The following is a 12,108-nucleotide window of genomic DNA, read 5'->3' on the forward strand; positions in this document are numbered from 1 at the left end:
CACTGGCGTGTAGACAGCTGGTCCCACCACGTGCCGCTGCAAGCCACAAGCCCGGGGCCCACACCATGGCACCCTCCACACCACGCTGCGCAGGCACCATGGTCTCACGTCTGGTGCTAGGTCTTGATTACACCATGGAATAGAACAACCAGGGCACCCGGCAACATTGCAGCCTGCACATCCGCACAGCCCAATGGGTGCCACTAACTCTGTGATCCCGGAAGTGAGGCCACGTGGCAATAGGCCCGCGCAGCCTGCTGGCTTGGCCTACACTGCGGTCCAGCAAGGCACACAAATCCTGAGCAGTCCGGACCGCCGGGACGGGGCATCATCGCAGGCTGCACACCTACTCAGCAGCTTAAGGTGCCAATGACTCAGTGCACCCAAAGTCAACATTGCATGGCAGAGGACCTGTGCTGGCCGCAATGCAGCGTCTGCCACAAACCCTGTTCAACCCCAGTCAGCGTCATGTGGTGGTAGGCCTGTGCTGGCCTCAAGGCCTCGGGTCCATCATACAGTCACCACCGGTAGAGGGGAATGTGAGGTCTTCGGCCCCTTATATATATAGGGGCCACATGGCCTGTGCCGGATGGGTGTGGTGTGCATGCAAACCTGCCATCAGGGAGTGGCTGTGAAATGTTGACAACTAGACCAGTGACCTGCACGCCACCAGTGAGTACCCCTGTGACAAGTAGCAATGAGGCATAAGTGGAGTGGTCTGGCCTGGGTACGCCGCACCAGCTTTCGGTCCAGGTTCAGACAAGAAAGTCACTGATGCATGTGTCCCTGTTGTGGTGTCCACGGGACCCATACCACAAATTGCTATGTAGCCACCTCTAACTGGCATCCCACAGGATGAGCATCATTGACTCAAGGGAAATCACTGACCCTACATTCATCCACACATACATACATGAAAGACAAAAGACATGACACAGCAGTGCGTCACTGGATGTTTATTACACACTGCAGCTGGAGCGTTACAGGGCAATGCCGAACACACTACACAAAATGGGCCCGTGGAGGGCCAGCCAGAGTCCATCCGGGGATGACAAGTAAGAGGAGGGGTGCAGTCCGCAGTCTGGTCGCTGTGTCATTGGTTATCAAACAGGATGTGGCAGTCCATGTCGTAGTCCAAGGTGAGTGCATCTGTGTGAATCGGAGTCAGTGGAAAGTCAGGAGGCCAAGTGCGGGACCAAGCAGAAACAGGCCAGGTGGTGGAAATGAATGCTACTGAGTCCTTCTGATCACAGGCACATCCACGTCTTTGTCCGCGGATGAGTACTCTGCCCCACCTGGGTGTTGCAGTATCGGCTGCGGCACTGTGTGCCCCTGACACATCAGGGTCTGGAGGTGGATCGTCAACCACACTGTGTGCCACTGACACATCAGGCGCCCAAGTGGATAGGCCTGGAGCACTGGGAGGCAGAGACACACCAGGGGGCGATATGTGGAGGGTGTGGGGGCAGCAGCATTCATCATCACCATGCCTTGTGGCAGAAATGCCATGATGAGGATCTGCAGGGCATGGTAGATCCCAGCTAAATTCCGCTGATGTGCAGCGGCGGCTGCCTTCCTTTCTGCCTCCATCCGCACCCTGTCCTCTATGAGCCTCCGCATTTGTGCCAGCTCATGGCTGGTTTCGCTGGAGCCACACAGAGTGGACAGGTGTTCTTCTCTCCCCGTCATGACTCCAGCGATGCCAGTCAGGGCTTGTTGGAGACCGTTGAGCGGGCCTACACACCCAAGGATGGCATCAAGTTTGGTTGCCATGAGGCTGAAGCCCAACAGCACCTGCTCTGCAGTCTCCCTCTGGCACTCCAGCACATGGCGTTCAAAGTTGTTGTTCCTGGGGGTATTGGGGGAGTGCCGGGGTGTGGGTGCCTCCTGCTGGGGGCTTTGGGTAGTGAGTGGGGTCTCATCGATGTAGCTGGGCTGCCCTGATCCTGGAGGTCAATGGCTGATGAGGTCAATGATATCTTGGATGGTTTTGATGCTGATGCGGGTGTCCTCCTCGTCATCAGTGAAGAGTGGCTGGGACTGCTCTGCAGGAGGTGTTGACGGTGTCCCTGCAATCTGAAGGGGAGATGGCATAGTACAATGTGTCCACATGTATGTAGCCACATGGTACATGTTGACATTCAGACAGCATGGCACTGTACATTATGACAGTCTGTAGATCAGGGTGGGGACCTAGAGTCATTGTGGGTGTGCACTGTGCACTGCTTAATTGTGCATGTGTGCCAGTGTGCCCATCTCCACCAATCCCCCCAATACCTGGAGGTCACTCACCCTGTTGCGGTTGTGTTGTGTCCTATCAAGCAGTGTTCGATCCCCCGATTCGGGCCACAGTCTCCACACTGATGACTGTCAACACCTGCTCCTCCTTGTCATCCAGCTCGAACTGTGGTGCTGGGCCCCCACCTCCAGTCTGCACTGCTGCCTTCTGGTTGGCAGAGAGTTTCTCCTTGGTCCTCCCCTTGATGTCATTCCATCGCCTCTTGACCTCGTCCATTGTCCTCTTGTGCTCCCTGACAGCATTCACCTTGTCTACGATGCCCCTCCAGATTCCATTTTTGGTGCCCAATGACACGTTGGAGGTGACGAACAGTTGTTGATGGTGTTCCGTCACCTCCGAGACTATGATCCTGTACGCCTGCAGACTACCTTTGTCTTCCTCTTCTTCTTGTCCTTGCCCTTCCCTGTCCCTGAGGTCCCGGTCTGGTCATCCGGTGTGCTTCTGGTGTTGCGCTCGCCCACTGCACCTGCTCCGGCTGCCTCCATGGTGCTTGGGTGTTGGGCAGTTTGTGTTTGGGTGTTTTTTCTACTTTTATGGTGATTTTTCCTTCCTGCCAGGTGTGTGTTGCTGGTCTGGCGCTTTGTTCACAAGAATCCCTCTCTCCTTTCATAGTGCAAACAGAGACATCAGACAAGCCACAGAGGTGGAGCCAGCATTATAGAGGGAAGGCTCAGCCCTATTTAGGTCCCAGGTGCAACTCCTCCCTCCCATCTAGATGCAGATCTCTCTATTCACCACTGGGATGCCTCAGTCTGTCTCCTGGAATCCCCCAGCCCTCTCACTCACAAACCCAGACAAGAAATACACAATCTAGCAGAGGCAGGCCTGGACAGTTAGGCAAGAAAATACCTACTTTCTAAAAGTGGTATTTTCAAACACAGAATATTAAAACCAACTTTACTAAAGGATGTATTTTATTATTCTGAGTTCAGGCATACTAAATTCAAATGTCTACCCTGTTCCCTGAGTCAGTTAGGATTATAAGAATGTAACAATCTAACTGCCCTTTCTAGCCGATGGAGAACAGGTAGCCTTGCAATAGTGAAAAATGAAAATGGCTGTAATTCACTATTGTAGTGCTTTTATATAGCACACGAATCACCCCAGAAGGGGTCTCAAGGCTCTGTGCATATACCGCTGTGGAACCATTCCTGGCCTTTCCCTGTGAAGTGCCAACTCCCGGACACCCCCAAGGTGAAGCCAGGCATCCTAGCGCTTTTGGGGCCATTGTGGAGATTAAGCAAGCTATTGCCCAGAGTTGCAGAGTGGGACCCATGATTAGAATAGGCACCAAGGTGAGAATTAATAGGTCCGGGGAAATTGAGCCCAAGACCAAGACCCGCCGAGGCGGAAATTGAACCCTGGTCCGGGCCAGACCTCTGCATCAGGGTCTGCCACTCTAACCATTGAGCCACACTTCTCCACTATTAGGACATGCTACACACATCAGAACATGTCCTACCTTATACTTACAATGCACCCTGCCCTTGGGCCTACCATAGGGGTGTCTAATATGAAGCAAAGGGAAGGTTGAGGGACTGCAAGTGGGTGCACTTGCCAAGTCGACATGGCAGTACTAGACTGCACACAGGCCTTGCAATGGCAGGCCTGAGACACATTTTACAAGCTGCTTCTGTGGGTGGCACAACCAGTGCTGCAAGCCCATCAGCAGCATTTGATTTACAAGCCCTGAGCACACATGGTGCACTGTACCAGTCGAGGGCAGTTCCCTGTATGCAGGAGGCAATGTGTAAAGCATTTGCACAACACACACACACACCAGTGACACAAAACATACACCACAAAAGAGGCACAGTAGTATATAAAAATATGTACCTGTATTGCATATAAAGCAAACACAAGGGGCCCGATTCTGATCTCGTTCAGAAAGTATACCAACCAAATCGGTTCTGAAATTCTTTCCGCACGGCTTAGATTGGGGGAGTCCGACCGAAGGAGTACGATGCATCCCTATACATCCGGATAAGATTCGGTCGGACTCCCATTGATTTCGATGGAAGTCTGTGTTCCAAACTTGATCACAGGCTCCCATTGAAAAAAGGGGTGGCTGGGGAAAATCATTCACCCTGTGGTGGACACCCCATGGTGCCTGCCACACTGTACATGGTTGGGAAGAGAGGACCCTTGGGTATCCCCATGGGCCCGAATCGAAGGGCTCCAGGTGAAGAGGGGCCTGCTACGGGCCCCCAAAGACCGATTCTGGCAGCCGTTTAAGTCCGGGCAAACTGAATCTAAAAGGCTTTCCAAATCTGTCATCGTACTAGCACGTTCAGAAGCCAAGTCCATAGATCTGTACAAATCGGCTCCGGAAAGGCTCTTCCTGTCTAAATGCCTTTCCGAACCGTAACAGATACCAGTCATCATACTTGCTTGTTCGGAACTGGTAGCGAGTCAGTCGGAACAAGGGCTCCGGATCGGATTTGGCAATCCCGAAACCGATCCAGAGCCCTTCTGAACAAGATCTGAAACGGGCCCAAGGAAATGATGGTGGAGCACTGAAACTTGCTTGGCAGTTCGGGCTGGACTGTTCCCATGAGGAACAGGCTCATGACTAATTTGCATATGGCTGGGTCTGAACTGGGGGGCGAAGTGAGCTAAAGAATGATGATGGATTCAACCCAGATCTGTGACTGGGGGTAAGTGTCTGAAAAGTTTCAGCGCTTCTTCCATCATTTTCTTGTGTTTGCTATGTATTGCATATAACCATGAACCTCATTTATACATGGACAAAAACGACATAAACCAATAAACACTTTGACAACAAGGCAATTGTCATACCATCACAGTTAGTGCATTAAAGTAGACACTTAAATGTTGCACATAAAATCACCATAACTGAACATATTATGTAGCTCCTGAAAGAGGAAAAGTTATATGAATCACCACATGATACCAAAACATCAGAAAAGACCATGTTACTGTGCGTATTTACGCAGACATATGATATTACCCTCGTTCTCCGAAGCAGTTTGGGGCATAAAACAGCATATATCAATATTGGGTCATGAAATGCAGCATAACATAGGACAGTGCTCCTGCGCTCTTCTTAAACGCTATACTGTAATAAACACAAGAATCCTGCAGCACCAGTGCACCTATTATAGGTAATATGGTAATTTATGTAAAACAAAACAGTCACAGAGACTTTCTGAGGGTGGCAAGTGAAAATTAGACAGGGAGCTCCACAGTATGACCCCAGCACACGGGGGGAAATGCACGCACACTGCCAGGAGAAGCGGGGAGACCTCACTTGGTCCCGATGCAGGGAGCAATCAAAGGCAGAGGCCTGTTAGTCCAGGTTCAACTGCCAGTCAGCCGAGAGGCCCAACTTGGCCTGGGCACCCCTGAGGTCTTCCTTTGGCCTGGGCAGCAGACTCTACAATGAGAGCTTTATCAGAGGGGGACTGGGAGCATACAACACCGTCCCTGCTCCCCAGCTCCTCAGGGAACAGGTACTGCTGCTTGTGGGCAAGTTGAGCTATGGTCCACTCTGACTGTGAAGGCAGGCTAGCACCTAGCGCCTCAATGTGTCTATCACCGTTCTCAGCCAGAGCACAGCAGTCAGGGTATCCTCAAGGGAGGAATCGGTGCCCCAGGACAGCTTCTTCCCACCAGGTTGTCAGTCACAGTCCCCTCAGGACATCAACACAGGCTTCACTGGCAAAGCACTCAACATCTGCTGGGACAGCGAGACCTCGAGCGCTCACCATGCACTTCTCTTTGGCCCCAAAAGGGAAATAGAATAAAGCTCTCACCACATGTTCATTTTTGACACAAAACAGATGTGGAAATAAAGCACTCACCATGCGCTAGAATTCGGATAGGGTTAGAAGTGTAGTGCTCATCACACACTGACCAAAATGATTGGGGAAAAAGAGAAGCACTCCAGCACAGATCCAATGGTAATCCACACTACTGCTGAACTCGCAGACCACAAGAGTCCCACGGCAATGGTTTGCTGAGGCAACTTTTGATGACCCTTGAGTTGATATCAACCACGGGGGCATGCCAACATCCCTTGGAGATCGCTAGTGGTGCAAAAGCAGGAAGGCAAAGCAGTTAGTAAAGTAACACTTCCTCTTGGTAGCACAGCAGTTACATCTGGCAAGGTACAGTACATAGATCCAGCATCGTCTGGTTACAAGTCCCACGCAGTGACTAAAAACATGGGGTCAGAGCCCAAGTACTTATACTCAAAATGTCTTTGACGTGGAGGTAATTTCAAACAAACTTTAAAAGTGCCCAACACCCCCATTCAATCCCAGCCCTGGCTCCAGACACACTACAGGGGGTGGAGACAGCATTCTGACAGGACAGGCACAGCCCTATTCAGGTGTCAGTGACAATTCCTCCTACCACTCTAGCTTAGGAAGACCCAACGGGATATGCTGGGCACACCTCAGCTCCCTTTGTGACTAGCTAGAGTGAGTGCACAAAACAGGCCCCTTTCAGTCTAAACCAGACGTTGAGCGGAGTCAGGCTGCAAAACACAGAGTCATAAGCACACAGAAATGCCCATTTTCTAAAAGTGACATTTCTAAAATAGTAATGAAAAATCAATTTTCACCAAAAAGCAGGATTTATCACCACTATTCCACCCATACCAAACAGGGCAATGCTACTCCTTTCAGATCAGAAATTACCACTGAAGTCCTAATGCAAACCTATGAGAGGAGCAGCACTCACAGCAGTGAGAAACCAAATAGGATATTTGTCACTACCAGGACATGCCAAACAACAAAGGCAATTGTCCTACCTTTTACCAACACAGCATAGGGCCCATAAGTCTACCCAGGATCTACCTTAGGACTGAGCTATATGTAGTAAAAGGGAAGATCTAGACTTTGCAAGTAACTTTAAATGCCAAGTCAGTGAGGCAGTAAACTGCACACCCAGGCCCTAATGTGGCAGAGGCCTGAGACAGGTTTGAAAGACTATTTTGGTGGGTGGGGCAACAAGCACTGCAGACCCACCGGTAGCATTTAATTTACAGGCCCTAGGTATACAGAATACCACTGTACAAGGGACTTATAGGTAAAGTAAATATTCCAAACAGGTTTAGACCAATTATACCAAGTTTAAAGGCGATAGCGCATGCACTTTAGCACTGATCAGCAGTGATAAAGTGCTAGAGTCTTAAATCCAACAAAATCAAGTCAGAACAAATATATGAGGAAGGCAAAACCAGGCGTACAATAAATGAAAACTTGAACAATATTCCAAGGGAAACAGTGGGATGTGGAAGCAACTGTGGGTCATGCATCCCAAAAGCATATTACAAACTCTGATGCGAAAAGTCCAGCAGCTGAAGAAAATTGATGAAAAGAAGCAACATTTTGCAACACACTGCATGTGCTGCCTCAAAATTTTGGGGCGTGAGTAAGTAATAGTTTATTGTCTATGATTAGTTAAAATCTTACACATACACTCATTGCTAAAACCCTATACATAAAACAAAATACAATAAGATCACAATACACAGTTGGGTACAATTTTCAATTACAACTGCTGCTTTTTCCTATTATAATGTTCAAGTGACGGCTGAGAGTAAGCAGGAAGGATGTTGAAGCGACATTCCAGGATCACACTACCAGGGCTCGCGGTCTCCATATATGGGAGCTATTTATAGTTTGAAGTCCTACAACATTTTTGTTAGTAAAATGACCTTACAGGCCATTATTCGAAATTGTTCTTGGTCTTGAATGAATTTAATAGTATGTCAAATAATGTTCTGTAGCAGCTATAACCATGAAGTCTGCAGAGTTACAACATAGGGACAAGGCCTTTTTGCAGTTTCATACAATAAAAACATGGGTTTCAGAGGGAAACGCCAAGCTTGACCAATTCCGAGCAGCACAGGAGGAGATAAATACAAAATTATGCATTTTAGCTAAAGAATCTACGCTTTGGAATTTTGGCCGGGCATTTCCTTCAATTCGGTCAGAGGTTAGTAATTGGGAGTGGCAGGAACCTGGCAAGCAGGCTGTTTTCCGGCTTGTCCTGCTTAATGATTATTTCACATACTGTTGTGTGTCCAGAATCTCATTAGATGGAAGAACGAGTTTATACTGGTCATGTAGTGAGAGGGGTTGATGGTCCGTTTCCCTTGATTTAACGGCAAGCTGCCTTTTTTATTAGTTGTTTAAGTACGGAGGCGGGCAAGCTGCTTCCTTTTAATGTGACCAGATCTGAGTCTAGATTGCAGTCACCCTATTAAAATATCTGGTCCTGTCCTTAGCTGCCTGGGCCCTTGACGATTCCCTGCAGTACTGCTTTTAGAGACCCGGCCTTAGCATGAAAAATCTGGTGGTAATATCTAGGAAATTGAGTTTACATGTTAGGTCTTGTTTTACTAGGAGAAATTCCAGGCAATTCTGCACCCACTAGATATAGGCTGGAAGATGAAATATTCTTCTGTAGGTGGCACATAGCTGTCTGCCCAAGTCGAGTCCATTTTTGACAGAAAGCCTTGCTTCCCATGTGAGATTGTTGGAATTAATTTTGCCCTGATTTCCCTTATAATGGACTCTGCCGTTGGACTATATAATTTTGTGTTTAATTTTCATAGTGTAAATATTACACTTCTTTTATTCGTCTAAGGTGCTCTTGCGATTTGCTGGTACCGTATAACCAGGTCCCCAGATAGTTGTAAGTTTAAATGTATTTAAGTCTGCCAGGGCCTAACTTTAAAATCTCTTTGATTTGATGTTGTGGTGCTCTCTTAAGGAGACTTTAAGTATACTTGGGCAGTTTCTTCGGTTGTGCATAGGTTTTTTACACAGGCCACCCCTATATCTTGTAATATGCAATTGCCCTTTATATATGCGGTTTCTTGTAGGCTATCAACAAAGATCTAACATTTCGACTGTTTGCTTGCCCCAACAGGTCATATAGTCTAAGTCACTGGGGCATATTACCAACAACTAGCGATAATTATCGCTAGGTTGGCTTAGCGGCAATAATTTTATCGCCGTGTAGCGACGATTTTTATCGCTTAGGAGCCTTGATATTATCAAGGTTTATCCTAAGCGATAAAAATCGGCCGCAATGCATGAATATTGCTGAAAAGTCAGCGATATTCATGCATTACCGAGCAAATGCTCTTAGCCATGTTATCCACCTCCCATTGGATAACATGGCTAAGAACTGCTCAGGGCAGGCGTTAGCTTTTGGACATAATCGTGCTTAGCAAGAATATCTCCAAAAGTTGGTAATAGGAGATAGCGATGTTAGCGACTGTTTCCAGTCGCTAACATCTTTGCACGCCCACTTTGCATGTCATTAGTGATAAATATCACTGACATGCAAAGCAGGGTCCAAGATGGTCGCTATTTCTTACTAGCTGTCACTAACTCGTGTTAGCGACAGCTAGGTAATAGGGAGATAATTTTATCTCCGCTTTCTTGGCTTTTAAAGCCAAAAAAGTGGAGATAAACCCCCTTGATAATATGCCCCACTGTTCTTAGCAATATCTCTTTCTTGCCTCCCACAGGGATCTCACTTGTGTTTTCCTCACATAGCTTAGCGATTGCTTTGAATTTTTATTTGTTAGCTTTCTCTTAAGTTTCTTGATTGCTTTCCATAAATCTGTTTTGATTTATTTGGGTCTGTGGTTAGACAGGGTTTTGGTCGTTAGGGCAGAAAAAGAATAATGCTTAGACCCTTGTTTGTAACCATTTCCCAATAATATGTTTTAGATGGAAGTGATTATGCTTGTCCATCCTATAAAATAATTCAGCTCCTTTTTATAGACGCGTACACAGGCTCTCATAACGAAAAAGGGGTGGGTGGGGAAAAGCGTACACCCTGTTGTGGACACCCCATGATGATCACCACACTGTGCATGCTTGGATCGGGGGACCCATAGGCACTCCCCATGACAGATTCAGAGGGCCCCGGGTGAAGGGGGGCCTGGTACGGCCCCCGAAGTATGCTTCTGACAAAGTGCCGTCTCTCTGAGACCGAGGCGAAGCACCTGTCCGGATTATGCATCGTACTCGCTCGGTCGGAATCCGGCTTCATTGTGCAGCACGTTTCATCTACGTATGAGTCGTACGGACGGGTCTGGGGCCCGGAAACGATTCAATCAGCGCGTACGCGAACTTCGCATCATACTTGGTTGTTTGGACCTGTGCAAAGATCGATCAAAAAACAAGGGCTACGAATTGGATCTGGTAAAGCCAAATCCGATTCGGAGGCCTTCCGAACGACATCGGAATCAGGCCCTTTGTGTTTTTATCAGAACTGTTCATTAGAGGACAGTGGTCACTTTCTTTACACTGCAGGATCACCAGTTGCCTACACAGCTCACTCAGATCTGGATACAAAAATATAGTCCTATGTAGACTTGCTGATGTGCATGCTGGAGCTTCGGTTGTGACCGGCATCTGATTCCTGGAGGTAAAGTAAATTATTGGCCTGAAGGATGTGTTGTAATTTATCTTCTTTTTATGAAGAGCAGTTGAGATTAAAAACCTTTTGCGACAGGTTTTCCAAGTTAAAGTCGCCTAAGAGCACAATCTTGTGAATTGGGTAGAGACAAAGCAGATCTTCCAATGAGTCACACAATGTGCCTAGTTTTTCCACGTTGGACCCTTTGTCCAAATTCAAGTAAACATTTATTATAAGTACTGTTTTACTTGGTGTTCCTAGATTTTCTTTTCTCAGAGATAAAGTTTGGAATATAGGATTTTGTTCCACTTTCTTTACAAGTGGGTTCATGACTGTGGGAACGGAGATCGCTGGACCACCTGATGGTGTCCGGTGCATATTATTTTTTTCTGCATAGTAAATCAATTCCTGGTAGCCACCATTGGCAGTGAGCGCATATTCCAGGTTTCTTGCATGCAAATAACATCCCCTATCTTAAGTATAAGGAATCTTTTTTTGACTGATTTGTTTTATCCCCGTTGTGTTCTGCGATATCAGTGTTAGCTTTAGGCCTTAAAAACTAGATGGCCGAGTATGATGGTGGGTGGAGCATCATCCATATCACCATGGCAATGGGAAAAGACCGCCCCTATAGCTCGCAGCAGCACCGCCGGTCCCTTTACGATGCATCGCGGGGAAAAAACACCCGCCGCAGTCGGAATCCATGAAACACCGCCGTGCACGTGCGAAAAAGCTGAAACACCGTCCATGGCGGTCCTATTCACAGCGGCAAGCCCACAAACTGCTGATACAGCAGCAGAATTGCCGCCAGTAAAACATGATGGCACCGCAGTGCTTGCGGTACGACCGCTTGTTACCGACTGCCGCGAATATCAATAATGAGGAATGTGAGCCCCGGAGACCCGACCAGTGCATTCCGACCACGGCAGTACTTCGGAAATAGTAATGGCGGTCGAAGGCTTCTACAGCACAAAACCACCTAATGTGGAAGTGCAACTGGCTCAGCCAATAGAAACAAGTAACACATCGCATTGACATATGCCCCTGGAACACGTAAACTACAAATCCCAGCTCAACATAGACAACACACCTGACATGAATATTCCCTGAAAACACACCCACATAGCTGAGCATAAAATCAGCCCCTGCCTAATCCATACTCCCCAATAAAACTGCAGAAGCGAAGGGCCACACCTCATCACACAAACAAAAGCCAAATCTGAACACATCATCCCATCACAAACACACGCACATCATCATCACCCCCACCCACAACTGCACTCCCAACGACTCAGCACACCACACACATTTGCACAGAAAATGCCAAAATTCACTGATGTTGAGTTGTCAGTCATGGTGGATGAGATCATAAGAGTAGAGCCATACATCTTAGGAAG

This window comes from Lissotriton vulgaris, chromosome 4_1, assembly GCF_964263255.1.
Source record: "Lissotriton vulgaris chromosome 4_1, aLisVul1.2, whole genome shotgun sequence".
In the NCBI taxonomy this organism is placed as follows: Eukaryota; Metazoa; Chordata; class Amphibia; order Caudata; family Salamandridae; genus Lissotriton; species Lissotriton vulgaris.